General features: G+C 35.7%; 1 long non-coding RNA gene across 1 annotated transcript; it reads right to left on the bottom strand.

Moving 5' to 3' along the window:
* Positions 1–679: 679 nt before the first annotated feature.
* Positions 680–10,084, bottom strand: LOC123554785 (uncharacterized). The gene is made up of 3 exons (XR_008371632.1): positions 9,671–10,084; positions 8,405–9,374; positions 680–1,093 (listed from the first exon to the last, which is right to left on the bottom strand). It is a non-coding gene; the product is annotated as an uncharacterized LOC123554785 (long non-coding RNA).
* Positions 10,085–17,336: the final 7,252 nt, after the last annotated feature.

Raw genomic sequence — 17,336 nt, 5'->3', positions numbered from 1 at the left:
CAGGTTAAAAAGTCTGTCTTACAGTAACACAATGTCACATGCACAGATAGTTTACAGGTTAAGAAAAACCTGTCCTACAGTAACACTGTCAGATGCAATTAGTTTACACATAAATAAAATCGGTCCTACATTAATACAGTGTCACATGCACAGTTAGTTTACAGGTTAAAAAGTCTGTCTTACAGTAACACAATGTCACATGCACAGATAGTTTACAGGTTAAGAAAAACCTGTCCTACAGTAACACTGTCAGATGCAATTAGTTTACACATAAATAAAATCGGTCCTACATTAATACAGTGTCACATGCACAGTTAGTTTACAGGTTAAAAAGTCTGTCTTACAGTAACACAATGTCACATGCACAGTTAGTTTACAGGTTAAGAAAAACCTGTCCTACAGTAACACTGTCAGATGCAATTAGTTTACACATAAATAAAATCGGTCCTACATTAATACAGTGTCACATGCACAGATAGTTTACAGGTTAAAAAATCTGTCTTACAGTAACACAATGTCACATGCACAGTTAGTTTGCAGGTTAAAAAATCTATAAATGTAATTTGTGCCATGTTAATGAGATTGATATCAAGCATAGTTTACTATCTACATGAATTTTGCAATAATAAGCATGAACAAATTTATGCAAAAGTAAACTTTTTTTTTTGTTATGAGATAAGCATACATGATATTTTCATAGACATATAGACATTAACAAAAACTGATGTAAGAGAAAGACAGCACTGTATGATCATGTATATTTTGGAGAGACTTTGTTCATATAGCAAAACATGCAGGAGTACTTGTTTCAGTTTTCATAAGTATTTTTTCCTGGCAAAGGTCCTAAGACCAAAGTTAACAGATGAGTCGGTTATTAAGCTCAAAAATGTTATGTTTATGAAATGAAATGTTATTCTTAGCACAATGACAGCTGGCAGTTACAAAATATATTTCAATGAAAAAGTGACACACATGTATGACAGTAAAACAAACACAGGTATCTTCACCAACTGGGCTCCACTACATGTATGATCAGAACAGTAACAGGCATCAGTCGCACAGAAAAACTTCTGCGAGCACCGCTTGACGAACTCTGCAATGACAATAACACATCATTAAAACGCAGTAATCACAACTCGCTTACCAGCTAGGTCAAATGAATCCCACAAGAGCAAAATTGTCTTTTTCATTTATAAAACATTTATTGATTGGTGGCAAGGAGCACACATGCTTTAAATTGAATGTCTTATTGCAAATTCAAAAGGTTCTGATAAGAAGTTGGTAAATTTTTAAACAACTGACGTTTTCTGTACATGTCACTTGATCTATCAGACATAAAATTGGTTATGTGGTCAGTTTATGTGCTGCAATGTTACAAAACACATATTTTTTCCACAGTTTAACCTGTCACATGTATTCAACTTGAAATGTTGAGGTCATGTAAAATAAACAGGTTATTATTTGCTTCCATATCAAAACCTTGAAGAGAGAATGTAATATGTACAATGAACATGGCATTAGTCTAAGGAGATGTCATGATCCTTGCAAAACCTCAATTGTATATGCAAAATGCGAAAAGCTGTGTATAGCTATTGTCTGATTTAAGAAATATTTTCAGCTATTATCTTATTAATAACAGATGAAATTATATGTTCACTGAAAATCAAATGCTTACTTCTTAATAGCAACATATGAAAGTCATAATTATGTATACTGCATGTTAAAGGTGTATGTTAAATAGTAAAAGAATGTTATGACCTCGGTGTCAGAACAATTTGGACCCCACTCCCTAGTATGAAAATTTAAACATAATTATACCCCCACCAAACATGTTTGAGGGGGGTATATAGGAGTCAGTTTTGTCGCGTCCCGTCCCGTCGCGTCCCGAAATCTATTATCTCAGTTATTACCAAATGGATTTGATTCAAACTTAAAATACATGTTCCACCTTATCACCCACATCATGTGACACAAGGTGCATAACTCTTGACACTAAGTTTTCATGAATTATGTCCCCTTTTACTTAGAATTTAAGGTTAATTTTGTTGTATTTTCACTATATCTCAGTTATTACTAAATGGATTTGATTCAAACTTAAAATAGATGTTCCACCTCATCACCCACATCATGTAACATAAGGTGCATAACTCTGATACCATTTTTTTTATGAATTATGCCCCTTTTTACTTAGAATTTAAGGTTGATTTTGATGTATTTTCACTTTATCTCAGTTACTACTGAATGGATTTGATTCAAACTTAAAATAGATGTTCCACCTCATCACCCACATCATGTGACACAAGGTGCATAACTCTGACACCAAGTTTTCATGAATTATGTCCCCTTTTACTTAGAATTTAAGGTTAATTTTGTTGTATTTTCACTATATCTCAGTTATTACTAAATGGATTTGATTCAAACTTAAAATAGTTGTTCCACCTCATCACCCAGATGATGTGACATAAGGTGCTTAACTCTGACATAAATTTTTTATGAATTATGTCCCCTTTTACTTTAAATTTAAGGTTGATTTTGATGTATTTTCACTATATCTCAATTATTACAAAATGGATTTGATTCAAACTTAAAATAGATGTTCCACCTCATCACCCACATCATGTGACACAAGGTGCATAACTCTGACACCAATTTTTCATGAATTATGCCCCTTTTTACTTAGAATTTAAGGTTAATTTTGATGTATTTTCACTATATCTCAATTACTACTGAATGGATTTGATTCAGACTTAAAATAGATGTTCCACCTCATCACCCACATCATGTGACACAAGGTGCATAACTCTGACACTATTTTTCTTGAATTGTGTCCCCTTTTACCTAGAATTTAAGGTTAATTTTGATGTATTTTCACTATATCTCATTCTGATTGGCTTAGAGCCAAAGGGAAGTAACCTTTTTTTAACCTTTGTACTGAGTTTCTTCCCCTTAAATTTCAGGAATTAGTCTATTTTTAGAAATCCTATTTTTAGATTTTCAATATTTTAGGTATTTTTCTAACTTTTTTATTATAAGTCCTATGTAAAAAGTAAAAACATTTTTCCGTGGTAACATGGGTCGGTAAGACACTTTTTTGTATTCACTTTTAATGTATCTCTAATATTAGAGATTTAATATATTTACTAGTATTACTATACTAGTATTATACTAGTATTACTCATATGATGAAGTACTCCAAAGTATTTTTAAGATTCCTTATGGTTGCCATTCTTCTGTGACAAGACTGTATGGTGGGGGTATGAGTCACTTCTGTGACAGTTCTAGTTATCTCAGTCTTAACGGCCTCGATCCCTAGTGGTAGAGCGTCCGCTTTGAGTGCGGGAGGTCGTGGGTTCGATCCCCGGACGCATCATACCAAAGACATGAAAAATGCCAGTAGCTCCCTTGCTTGGCATTCAGTATTAAAAGGGAAACTGGCCTCTTCTCTCATACCCTTGTGGCGATGGATTCCATCTGGAATGAGGTGTCGAGAATGATTAATATAAGTTGTAGAACTTCCTTCACAATCGACCTAAAATAAATTATGTATAAACTATCTCAGTCTTGTATTATTTGTATGCTACTGATCTTGGGGTTGCAAGTTTGATCCCCTGTTAAGTCAAATGCTGTCCTTGGGGAGAGCTGAATTGAAATAATTCCATGAGAAGTTTGATCCCAGACAGGCAAATGCTGTTTAGTGTGTTCAGTCCACAGCCGAGACAAAGCTGAGGCAAATGTTCTACATCATGATCTGACAGAAAACTACACATCTGAAGTGATTTGCTGTCTACCTGTGATTACTGGTTCAGACTCCTGAAGTGATTTGCTCTCTACCTGTGATTACTGGTTCAGACTCCTGAAGTGATTTGCTCTCTACCTGTGATTACTGGTTCAGACTCCTGAAGTGATTTGCTGTCTACCTGTGATTACTGGTTCAGACTCCTGAAGTGATTTGCTCTCTACCTGTGATTACTGGTTCAGACTCCTGAAGTGATTTGCTCTCTACCTGTGATTACTGGTTCAGACTCCTGAAGTGATTTGCTCTCTACCTGTGATTACTGGTTCAGACTCCTGAAGTGATTTGCTCTCTACCTGTGATTACTGGTTCAGACTCCTGAAGTGATTTGCTCTCTACCTGTGATTACTGGTTCAGACTCCTGAAGTGATTTGCTGTCTACCTGTGATTACTGGTTCAGACTCCTGCAAGTCTGCTTATAAGTTAACTCACTGCAGTTACAGATATGAATTACTTTTAAAGGAATGTTTATCAAACATGAGACAAACAGTTGAATATATTTTAGCAGATTGAAAGTTTGCTATTTCGCATAAAATCTTAACCCCTTTTTCACAATATCAACATTCAAGAAATTTAGAAATGCCTCGTCTGACAGTTGGTAGAATTTGTTCTAATCATAAATGCATAACAGTAAAGGTATCCACCTTACCGCTTCCTCTTTTGAAACTCGTATTTAAATCAGTTTTATTTGGATGTATGGAAAGTTGGTTGTTTGTACGGAATACCAAATATTCTTAAAAGTTGTGACACTATTCAAAGAACTTAACTATCAAAAATATGCCTAAAGGGCCTTAAAAGCTCTTGTTGTGTCTATCTCAAAAAGCGTTCAACCTAGAGTCATGAAACCTTATAGGAATATCATTCAGCATATGAAGTTATGCACCTGGATTTTTTTAGCTCACCTGAGCACATAGTGCTCAAAGGTGAGCTTTTGTGATCGCCCTGTGTCAGTCGTCCGTCTGTCCTTCGTCAACAATTTGACGGTCACAATTTTGTCCCAATCTTAATGAAACTTGGCCAGAATGTTACTCTCAATAAAATCTTGGACAAGTTCGATACTGGGTCATCTAGGGTCAAAAACTAGGTCACCAGGTCAAATCAAAGGGAAAGCTTGTTAACACTCTAGAGGCCACATTTATGACTGTATCTTCATGAAACTTTGTCAGAATGTTAATCTTGATGATCTCAAGGTCAAGTTCGAATCTTGGTCACCTGAGGTCAAAACCTAGGTCACCGGATCAAATCAAAGGAAAAGCTAGCTAACACTCTAGAGGCCACATTTATGACCATATCTTAATGTCGCTTGGTCAGATTGTTAATCTTGATGATGTCTAAGTCAAGTTCAAATCTGGGTCAGGTGGGGTCAAAAACTAGGTCACTAGGTCAAATAAAAGGAATAGCTAGTTAACACTCTAGAGGCCACATTTTTTACCATACCATAATGAAACTTGGTCAGAATGTTAATCTTGATGATATTTAGGTCAAGTTCAAATCTGGGTCATGTCGGGTCAAAAACTAGGTCACAGGGTCAAATCAAAGGAAAAGCTAGTTAACACTCTAGAGGTTACACTAATGACCATATCTTAATGAAACTTGGTCAGAATGTTAATCTTGACATCTTTAGGTCAAGTTTAAATCTGGGTCAGGTGGGGTCAAAACCCAGGTCACCAGGTCAAATCAAATGTAAAGCTTGTTAACACTAGTGGCCACATTTATGATAATATCTCTATGAAACTTGGTCAAAATGTTAATCTTGATGATCTTTAGGTCAAGTTCAAACCTAGGTCAAGTAAATTGAGAAACTAGGTCACCAGGTCAAATCAAAGGTAAAGCTTGTTAACACTCTAGAGGCCACATTTATGACTGTATCTTAATGAAACTTGGTCAGAATGTTAGCCTTGATGATCTTTAAGTCAAGTTTAAATGTGAGTCAGATGGGTTCAAAAACTAGGTCACCAGGTCAAATCAAAGGAAAAGCTAGTGAACACTCTAGAGGCCACATTTATCACTGTATCTTCATAAACCTTGGTCAGAATGTTAATCTTGATGATCTTTAGGTCAAGGTCAAATCTGGGTCAGGTGGGGTCAATAACTAGGTCACCAGGTCAAATCAATTGTAAGGCTTGTTAACACTCGAGCGGCCACATTTATGATAATATCTCTATGAAACTTGGTCAGAATGTTAATCTTATGATCTTAAGGTCAAGTTCAAATCTAGGTCAAATGGAGTCAGAAACTAGGTCACCAGGTCAAATCAGAGGAAAAGCTTGTTAACACTCTAGATGTCACATTTATGACTAGATCTTAATGAAACTTGGTCAGAATGTTAACCTTGATGATCTTTAAGTCTAGTTCAAATCTGGGTCAGGAGGGGTCAAAAACAAGGTCACCAGGTCAAATCAAAAGAAAAGCTAGTTAACCCCCTAAGAGACCACTTTTATAATCGTACCATAATGAAACTTGGTCAGAATGTTAATCTTGATGATCTTTAGGTCAAGTTCAAATCTGGGTCAGGTGGGGATCAAAAACTAGGTCACCAGGTCAAATCAAAGGGAAAGCTTGTTAACACACAAGAGGCCACATTTATGACTGTATCTTCATGAAACTTAGTCAGAATGTTAACCTTGATGATCTTTAGGTCAAGTTCGAACATGGGTCATGTGGAATGTGACCTACTGACCTACTTTTTGTGCCTCCCCCCCCCCCCCCCCCCCCCCCCCCCATGAGTGGTGGGGGCATATAGATTTGCTCTTGTCCGTCCGGCCGAAGTTCGTGACACGCCTAGCTCAAAAAGTATTTGATATAGATTCATGAAACCTTGCATGAGTCTTAATCATGATATGAACTTGTGCACCTCTTATTTTTCATCTTGGTCCGCCCCCTATTTCTAGAGTTATGGCCCCTGAAATAGTCAAAAATGCACATTTTCACCTTGTGACACGCCTAGCTCAAAAAGCATTTGATATAAATTGATGAAACCTTGCATGAGTCTTTATCATGATATGAACTTGCGCACCTTCTATTTTTCGTCTGGCTCCACCCCCTATTTTTAGAATTATGGCCCCTGAAATAGTCAAAAATGCACATTTTCACCTTGTGACACGCCTAGCTCAAAAAGTATTTGATATAGATTCATGAAACCTTGCATGAGTCTTAATCATGATATGAACTTGCACACCTCCTTTTTTTCATCTGGGTCCGCTCCCTATTTCTAGAGTTAAGGCCCCTGAAATAGTCAAAAATGCACATTTTCACCTTATGACACACCTAGCTCAAAAAGTATTTTATATAAATTGATGAAACCTTGCATGAATCTTTATCATGATATGAACTTGCGCATCTCCTATTTTTCATCTGGGTCCGCCCCCTATTTCCAGAGTTATGGCCCCTGAAATAGTCAAAAATGCACATTTTCACCTAATTATGTGCCTCACTCAAAAAGTATTTAATGTAAATTCATGAAACCTTGCTTGAGTCTTTATCATAATGTGACCTTGCACACTTGGCATTCTTCTTGAGAATTTTAGCGTTTATTACAGAGTTATGGCCTTTGAAATTGCCAAAATAGTGGATTTTTTGTTTGTGATGCTCATAGCTCAAAAAGTATATGGTATAGAATAATGAATCCATTTCATAAAAATTTTTTTGAGGCTATACCCCATTAAGACTGCAAACATCTGAATGATTTCCCCTTATTTGTGTCAAATGTACCAGTGGGGGGCACACCCTGTGTCCTACAGACACATTCTAGTTTGATTTTTAAGATACAGCCTTGAAATTTGGATGATGATGTACAGTTTTGCACACCGATCTTAAAACTGACTTCAGTGACCATGAATGTGACATACTGACGTACTTTCTTCAGCTGAGCGATACAGGGCCTTCAGGGCCCTCTTGTTTTAAATTTCAGGCAATGACCCTTGAATTGGTAAAAAAAAAAACATGCATGAAAGGCTTAAAAGTTTGTGTCACCTGTACCCCAAAATGTGTTTGAACCAGAGTCAGTAAACGTTACACAATATGAGTGTTATTCTGCATGTATAGTTGTGCACCTGGCGTTTTGTTTGAGATTTCACTCTGCAAAACCAGAGTTATGACCCCTGATGTAAAAAATTAGCTTAAAAAGTCTAAAAGTTTGTATCTCACGCATATCAAAAAGTGTATCACCTTAAGTCGTGAAACTTTATACGTATGAAGTTGTGCACCTGTGGTTTTATTGGGTCTTACCCGTCCACAGCCCCCTCCACTCCCCAACCCTCCATCTCCCACCCCACCCCACCCCTTCAAAAAAAAATAATCTTGTAATATGAAAGATAATTTGGTGTTATATTGTTCACAAGTTTTTTACGACTGTATAGAGACAAGAAGTGGAGGTACCAGCGTTTTTGTACACATACGTTGTGTTTTACATGAATCGCAACAAGAGCTTCACGTGCACATCGGACAACGGTTTCAAATATCGCATAAAAACTACCAAACTTGCGCGGATTTTTAAGATGAATAACAACAAATGGATTTCAAAATATCTGTTTACATGTTGCAAGAATTACATAAACAGACACAGCGATTTTAATTTTCTTGAGGGTTTTATAAATGTGTCTATGAATTTACCATCATCAGGAGAAGATCCCGGCTTTTTACAAAACTTCGGACAGTCTGTACTCCCTGAAATTTGTATTTTACATCCGGAACAGTCGTAGCATTCTGTAGTGTCGCTTAGCTGAACTGCAAAAAAGAGGTAAGAAATTCATGAGTTATCTTAATGTGGTTTATCAGATTTTGTCCAGTTTACAGATTTGTTGCAGTATTTGCTTATGTGCGTGCGACCCTGCGTGTGTGGGTATGTTTATTCCTGTCTGTGGTTAGGAAAAAAAACATCGAATAACTTCAAGAAAGCTTGAAAATTGATGCCATAATTTGCTCTTGTTATTCCTTCTCTTGAGAAGGAATATCTTAATTCAATAAGTCACACTTGACTGAGCTACTGATGTGGAAAGCTGTGTAATTACAAGCTGGCCAATTAAACTCCGTGACCTTAGAAATAACCTCTGACGTTAAACTATTCTTTCTCAATTGAGGCGACTCCATGGATTACACAATACTTAACCCGAGGATGATTAATTGATTCTTTTATTTCCTCCTGAACATAACATATGTACATTCACCAGATAGACATATATCAGCAAATTTAAATGTAAACAACCAAATATTATCATTGGGACCCATATGGTTTCCCATGTGGGACCTATATGGGCTACCCACATGGGACCCAGATGGGTTTTGCAAACCATTTTGGCATGGGTCCCATATGGGATATACTATATGGGACCAATGTGGGTCCCTTATGGGTCCCAGATCTTATAACCCATGTGGGATCTTTCTGGGTCCCATGTCGTATATATAATATGGGCGTTTAGGGGCGTTCTGGAATTGTATGGGTCTTATTGTTTTATTGATACTGTCAACTGTCCGAAACATTGTAGCTGTATTTGTTTCCGGATCACTATTGACTGTTTTTTTTTCTTCTCTTGATCTATTGTTTTTCCAAATCACTTCATCACAGATTCTTTGTAAAGGCACTCTGTAAAGTAGAAAAATAATGTCAGTCTGAGCACATGCCCATAAAAATCATAACTATTTGCATAACATAAAAATGGCATATTTGTAAGTATTTTACAAGTTTTTTAAGAAAATAAATGACAAATACAACTTTAACCAAGCACGCATCTGGAAGACAGATTTGTACAGAACAAGAAAAAGGGTATGAAAGTATAAAGAAATGCTTTTTAAACTTTGAACGTAGATCTGTCGTATTTTATCTAAGTAGAATATAGTAGGTCCAATAAGTAATCCAATAAGTGAGTCGTAATTTAATACCTTTAATAGCTTACTTCTCAAAATCTTCATCTGACACGGCAAAACCACTGGACCGGGCATCACCTGAAATATATTAAATTCGAGTGACTTATAATCATCATTCATCATTTTCCCGTAAATTGAATAAAAATGCAAAAACAGTTTGATAAAAAAGTACTGATGAGACAGTTAATGGAAGCATTTACACTGATTAAAACTGTTATCAACATTTTCTGAGATATCCTCTCTGACTTTGAAGTATGAGATATTTTTAAGGGAAATGCAGATTTAAAGGTCCATTACTAAGGGAAAGTGAGTTGGCAATTTTTTTCATAGCCAGTGCATAGACTTCTGCAAGACACTAAATAATGAAGATTGGCAGGTCAAAATTTACAGAAAGTCTTTGGAACTCAAAGAAATGTTTGTGTATTATGTTGAAATTTCAATGAATCTACAGAATGACCCCCCAGGTCGTTTTAACTTTCTTCATACTTCATAGAAAAATAATTGTACATATACTGCGATTTATTTCGAATTTCTACATACCAACTTTCATTTTCCAATAAAATGAAATAGTTTCTGTACTTTTTAAAAGAAATTAAAATGTTCACTTTCCTTAGTATTGGACCTTTAAAAAAAGCTAATGATGTTAAAATAGGTATTTTACCAATACGTCAGTGACGAATTATTATATAATTATTATATTACATGTTTAAAGTATTATACTCACTTTTCCTGCATCATCCTTCTGTTCCTAATGCAAATAAACTTGTTCTGTACTCTATCAAATGAACTGAATAATGTGTAAACCATTGGCGTGGCTAATAGATAACATGTGTAGAGAGAGACGGACCCTTAGTTACCGTAACCATGGTTACGAACATGTATTATAAATGTTCCCAGTGAATTCCAGTATCGCTTTCCTTAATATTTTTAAATGAATGAGTGTTATTATTAAAAATAATTAAACAATTTTGAAAATAGCTTGACAACAGTCCAATTTTAATAACAATAAGGAATATTTTCAAAAATGCTAACAATTCATTTACTCGTTTTAGTCCATTTTCATGATTTTGTAACCCTAGTAAATACATTTTATTTTTAAAATACAATAAAATGCTATGCCCGTCCGTTCTATTATGAAGTAAGGAAATTATCGAACTTTCGATCCAACATACCGGTATGTCTAAATTTATAGTTTTTTCCTAACTGTGTATGTTGTAAATGTTATTGCACCTAAGAAGAACGAAAACTTGCATTTTCGCATAGACAGAGACGTTTTTATCTCGGCTTTAATTTTGTAGGTAAAACAACATAAAAAGACGTCTTTTTCTGGTCACAGATGTCACTGGGATGGGACCCATATGGGACCCTTCTGGGAAACATATTTTTGAAAACAGAGAAATGTATTAGCTAGAATTCAAAGAAAACATAGAAAAAAAATTACAACAAAGTGACAACACTTATAGTGTTAAAATCAAGAAGTTATCACTTCACTGAGACATTAAACATGGGTCCCATATGGGTCCGATGTGGGAAAATACTTACAATATGGGACCCAGATGGGACCAGTCTTGGAAACGTGTTTCTTTTGAGACCAAAGAAAACATACAAGCATTCAAAGAAAACATAAGAAACGAGTTTTTAGGCTAGTGACACCACTTATAAACATAAAATGAATGAACTGGTATATCACATCGCTGAGTTATTGTATATGGGTCCCATATGGGTCCAATGTGGGCAAATACTTACAATATGGGACCCAGATGGGACCCTTCTTGGACACATTGCTACCTAAAAACGTACAAATATTCGAAGAAAACTTAAAATATGAATATCTATATTGGTGACACCACTTGTAAACTTAAAATGAATACATTTGTAATTTACATCCCTGAGACATTGTATATGGGTCCCATATGGGTCCAATATGGGCCAATACTTACAATAAGGATCCCATGTGGGACCCATATGGTAAATTTGCCCAGATATAGCCCATATGGGTCCCATATAGGCTTGCGTGCTGGGTAATGTCTTATTGCCGTATTTACTCTACTGAAAGAGGTAACAGATTTAATTTGTTGTTGGATTTAACAATTTATGTTAAATAACTAGCGTAAATACTTACCTGATATTTTTGGCAGTATAAAACAGACATTGCAACCAAAATTTTACAAGATGGTCATTTTATATTTATATAGATGTGCCCTAGATGGAACTTTTGGTATGCTTTAACTTGTATCATGGTATTGTTCGGTAAAAAAATATATTTTGTAAAACCCTTCATTGAAGAAAATCATACTTTATTGCTTTATATTTGCCAGTAAACAAGTAATAGTTATAGTATGTGTGAGAATGTGTTACCAGGATATATCAGAGCTAGGGGTACATCTCGGTATTTTTCTGTATTGTTCGGTAAAAAAATATATTTTGTAAAACCCTTCATTGAAGAAAATCATACTTTATTGCTTTATATTTGCCAGTAAACAAGTAATAGTTAAAGTATGTGTGAGAATGTGTTACCAGGATATATCAGAGCTAGGGGTACATCGAGGGAATTTTTCTCTGCACATATCGTCGAGGCCGGTAGGCCGAGACAGAAAAATACCGAGATGTACCCCTAGCTCTGACATATCTTCGTAACACACGAGCATTACATATTATAACTGTTTTATCGCATAGTTTTATCATTAAAATTTATATATTATTTTCATTTAAATTGTTTATTATTTTTACTCTTTTCTCGCTGACTGAAACACTAAAACTTCTGTTTTAGAAAATGTGTTCCCCAGATAAAAGTATCCAACAGATTTCTGCATTGGTTTTAAATCTTTGCATTTCATTGGCCAAACATATTGTAAAACTTGTTGTTTTGTTTGTAAAAAAAAAATCAAAGAAAAAGAAACATTTCAGAAATCTCAGAATTTCATATATTTCATGTATTTCTGAATTTGGCGATATCTGAAATTATCAGACTGGAAGTTCCAAACGACGAAGCGCTGTGGTTATAGATTCGTTCTACTCTCTAATATTTGAAATTATATCTTTTTTCCCATACAAACGGGATCTACGGTGTATTAGTTTTTGGACCATCATTGTTTTTTGTTGTTGCTGTTGTTGTTTTAGTGCGTGCGGGTGAATCATAGTGCATCGTGCATTTACTATCATGTTATACATGTTAGATTGCTAAACACGGTTATTTATGTGATAAAATAGTCCTAAACAAGCGGTTTAATACATGGTTGAGTACTTTCCAAATATTTAAAGCATTTCATATAAAATTACGCATTAAATGAAGGAGTAGTAAATATTTGGAATACTTGTAATATAAATGTAATAAAATATTTGTGTACTGAATGATTATAGTAGTATAATTATAAGTTTGGCAACCAGACTGACCGAATGCTTGACAACTTGGGACTCTTCTATAGGAACGAAATAACTACAAAAAAAAGATAAATACAGAACGAAGAAATTCTGGAAATGGTACTACCCCTGACATGTTTCATTTATTTAAACAGTTTAAATTATCTAGAATATGGTACTAACCTAAAACTACGGAAACGTATATTGACCCCCCTTATATTTAAAATATATAAAACGAATGGAAAGGTTTAATCAAGTTATTTGTATTGGTGAATGTGAAAGTAGTCCTTCAAATGATTATGTATATATTTAATATATAAAGTAAGCTGTATTTCTAAATATTTAGCAAATTATCAATAGCTGTTGTTTTAGTTTATATGTAAAGCACTACATAAGCGAATTTTTCCGTTAAGTTATTTATTTATTCCACATAAATAAGTAATCTGATAGAATGACATGTTTTGATAATTATCCATTACGCGCATTTATCAAAGTGTTATTTAAGTACGAAGGGGCCTCCGTGGCCTAGTGGTTAAGGTCTCTGACTTCAAATCACTTGCCCCTGATCGATGTGGGTTCGAGCCTCACTCGGGGCGTTGAATTCTTCATGTGAGGAAGCCATCCAGCGGGCTTACGGAAGGTCGATGGTTCTACCCAGGTGCCCGTTCGTGATGAAATAATGCACGGAGGGGCAACTGGTGTCTTCCTCCACCATTAAAAAGCTGGAAAATGTTAAATATCACATGTTTTATGTATGAAAACTATTTGACAACATTTTAAAAGAAGGAGAGTAACTCTACGATGTCTGAAAAGTATTTGTAGCGTTTTTCATGTTGTCATGTCGGCGGGGCGAAAACACGTAAACTCAAAAGTAATGTATTTGTCGTGTTTTCGTGTAGGCGGTGCAAAAACACGAAAACACGACAAATAAAGGTCGCCAACACGACATATACCCGCCAACACGAAAACTCGACAGATAAATTTGTCGTGTCGGCGTCCTCTAAACGTCGAATTTTCGCGTAAAATGTGTCGGTTTTTGCGTTTTCGCCCCGCCGACACGACAACACGACAAATTAGCCTTTTGTCGAGTTTTCGTGTTTTCGCCCCGCCAACACGAAATGGCAGAAATCATCCTCCATAGAAACCAATGGCAAAGGGTTTTAGAAGCAATTTCTTTCTTTTCGAACGAAGAATTCAGAATTTATTTATATTTACTAAAGCTGCATTAGGAGATCTGAGATTTAAGAAAATACAATAGTATGTCTGATGTCAGCTATCGTTTTAAGAATACAAAGTGTATGTATAGCAGACCCAGTTCAAGAAATATTTCATTGGGGTGCGGTGAGCCATCTTCCCTCTTAACTGCAGGAAAACGCGCGCGCTGGTGACGTAATTTTGTAATTATAAACGAATACTTAACAGATGTTTATTTACGGAGATAAAAATCATCTTTAAAGAAGGGGTTATTTGTCTTCATAAAACGTAACTTCTTTCATTTGAGATTACAAACATAGTCAATATATACATCTGTTACATACATACTTCTGTTTATAAACATAAACATGTTCGATCAAAACATTTTATATGATTTGACAAGAATTATTTGTGGTAAAAGTTATAGCATATATTTAGTTTCATATCTGAGAAACAAGATATTTCATTAATATTCAAGTTATATGATGCATATATAAGGGGGGTCAATATACGTTTCCGTATAAAACCAACAGAAGAAATATTCCAGCAAATAACATGTAAGTGCAGGTACTCATTTTTTCTCTAGATAGATACGTAAAATGTACAAACTACCTGACGACTGGCTTATTTATATATATCAAATAACACGCTTAATGAATTTCAAATTGTTTCATCCTGTTCAGAATCAGTGAACCAGAGTTTAATATTTCAAAATGAAAACATTTATTAATGATTAGTAATTCTAGACAGAAATGTGGGAAATTTTCATCTTTTCCCCACCCATCTTCCTTCGTGTATACTGTATTGAACGGGTACATAAGTGTTCATTATTTTCTGGAAAGATAATTATTATTATTATTATTATTATTATTATTATTATACCAGATTTATATAGCGCCCTTTTCATGATCAATTCCACGTTCAAAGGCGCTTTACATAGTTCAAATGCAGCCACACAGGCGCATAATTCATCCTCTACTAGTACAGACACAGAGCGATCTGGCCAGAGGGACAGAGTGAGACAAAGTCCCCGCGACAGAGAGATCAGAAATCAGATACAGGCCTGTCCGGCTAACTTAGCCTAGCTCGTTGCGAATAGACAGCCTGGTTCTTTAACGTGCCCAGTGTATAGCACTGATACACGCAAGGATTGCCTGGGTTCCTGACCAGTACACCTCTAGTTGGGTGGGAAACACTGAAAAGCGTTTCTGAAAATTCCCTAGTAGCTGCCGGGGATCGAACCCCCCGACCTCAGGATTGGAAGGCCAGTGTGCAAACCACTGAGCTATCCGTCCACCAAGATAACACTTGGGTTTACGAGAATCGAAATCAAAGACTATATCAGAGTTGCGTGAAAATCATTTCCATTCTGGCTGTCAAATGATACTTAGGATCAACCAACAACTATTGGCAGCTTACAAGTATTTGTACTTGTAAATAAAAAGAAAATTAAAACTACATATATCCACGGAGTGAGTTCAACACCCGAATCATATGCAAAATGCTCTGCTCCACTGCACTTGTCATGTAGTACCAATGCGATTTAATAAGAAGAGTAGTTATTACATTGTTTTATGATCATCGATATTTCATAATTGAAAACTTTGGATATTGTCAGATATTCCCCAATTTATTTTGGAGATAAATACATCCCTGAAAAAATAGCGTAGAGATTAAGATTATAGAAAATAATTTAAGCAATTTTAAAACAGAAAATCACCAAACTGCCCGGATGGTATAAGTCATAGCATTTTGGAAGAATTGTATGATTACTTTATGTTTGCTAACATGCATAATATTTAAGTCTTTGAACATTGGTAATCCTATATGACTCGAAAACAGCCAAAATATTACAAACAAGAAAACGAAATATGCATGCAACAAGCAAATTCGATGAATTGGAATCCCCCGCCGAAAGGGTCAGAGTTGAGGAACGGCAAAAAAATATATCCTGCAAAAAGTTAAGAATGTTACCAAGAAGCAAATAATTTCATTAGTCAAATCAAATTAAAAGAAAATGAATGGTTTGTTTGGGTGGGGGGGGGGGGGGGGGGGGGGATACAACAGTTTACATGTTGATTATAAATATTGGTAGAAAACGAAAAATGAAAAAAAAAAAAAAAATGGGGGGGGGGGGGGGGGGAGGGGGGGGGGTGACCAATGTAAGGTGGTGACCAGGTGTAGGTACACAACATCACATGTTTATAATAAATGTGCATGGAAAAGAATGGAAGAAGTTTAATGAAATTCTTCCAACTGGTTGGTTTGTTATGTACAGATCTGTGGATTTTTAAACAATTAAAGGGCAATAACTAAATGGAAAATTGACCAATCGAAAAAAACCTTGAAGGGCATCGTCGCAGTATCTTGGTTCATGTCTGTTTCAAGTTTGATGAAATTCTACCTGCTAGTTACTGAGAAATGGCTGCAGACGGGCATTTTTCATTAAATCAAGGGCAATAACTCTGAGGGAAATTGACCTATCAAAAACAAAACTTGACGGGCATCAGCGCAGTATCTTGGTTCATGTCTATTTCAAATTTGATGAAATTCTACCTGTTAGTTACTGAGAAATGGCTGCAGACAGACATTTTTTATTAAATCAAGGGCAATAACTCTGACGGAAATTGACCAATCAAAAAAAAACTTGACGGGCATCATTGCAGTATGTTGGTTCATGTTTATTTCAAGTTTCATGAAATTCTACCAAGTAGTTACTGAGAAATGGCTGCGGACGGACGGACGGACGGACGGACTGACGGACTGACAACGCCATTTCAATACCCCCCTCCCGCTTTCACCGGCGGGGGATAATTACAGACTTGTATTTTGTGCGTATTACTGGAGAGCATGGTCATGGTCAATTTTTGTTTTTGTTGGGTTAAACATACCAACGTTACTAGCACCCAGAAATAGCACACCTGGATATAGGTAGTCCGTGAAATATACCAACGTTACCAGCACCCAGAAATAGCACACCTGGATATAGGTAATCCGTGAAATATACCAACGTTACCAGCACCCAGAAATAGCACACCTGGATATAGGTAATCCGTGAAATATACCAACGTTACCAGCACCCAGAAATAGCACACCTGGATATAGGTAGTCCGTGAAATATACCAAC

This window comes from Mercenaria mercenaria, chromosome 7, assembly GCF_021730395.1.
Source record: "Mercenaria mercenaria strain notata chromosome 7, MADL_Memer_1, whole genome shotgun sequence".
Classification (NCBI taxonomy): Eukaryota; Metazoa; Mollusca; class Bivalvia; order Venerida; family Veneridae; genus Mercenaria; species Mercenaria mercenaria.
Note: the sequence above shows the minus strand (reverse complement) of the source record. Positions and strands in the feature narration are given on the sequence as shown.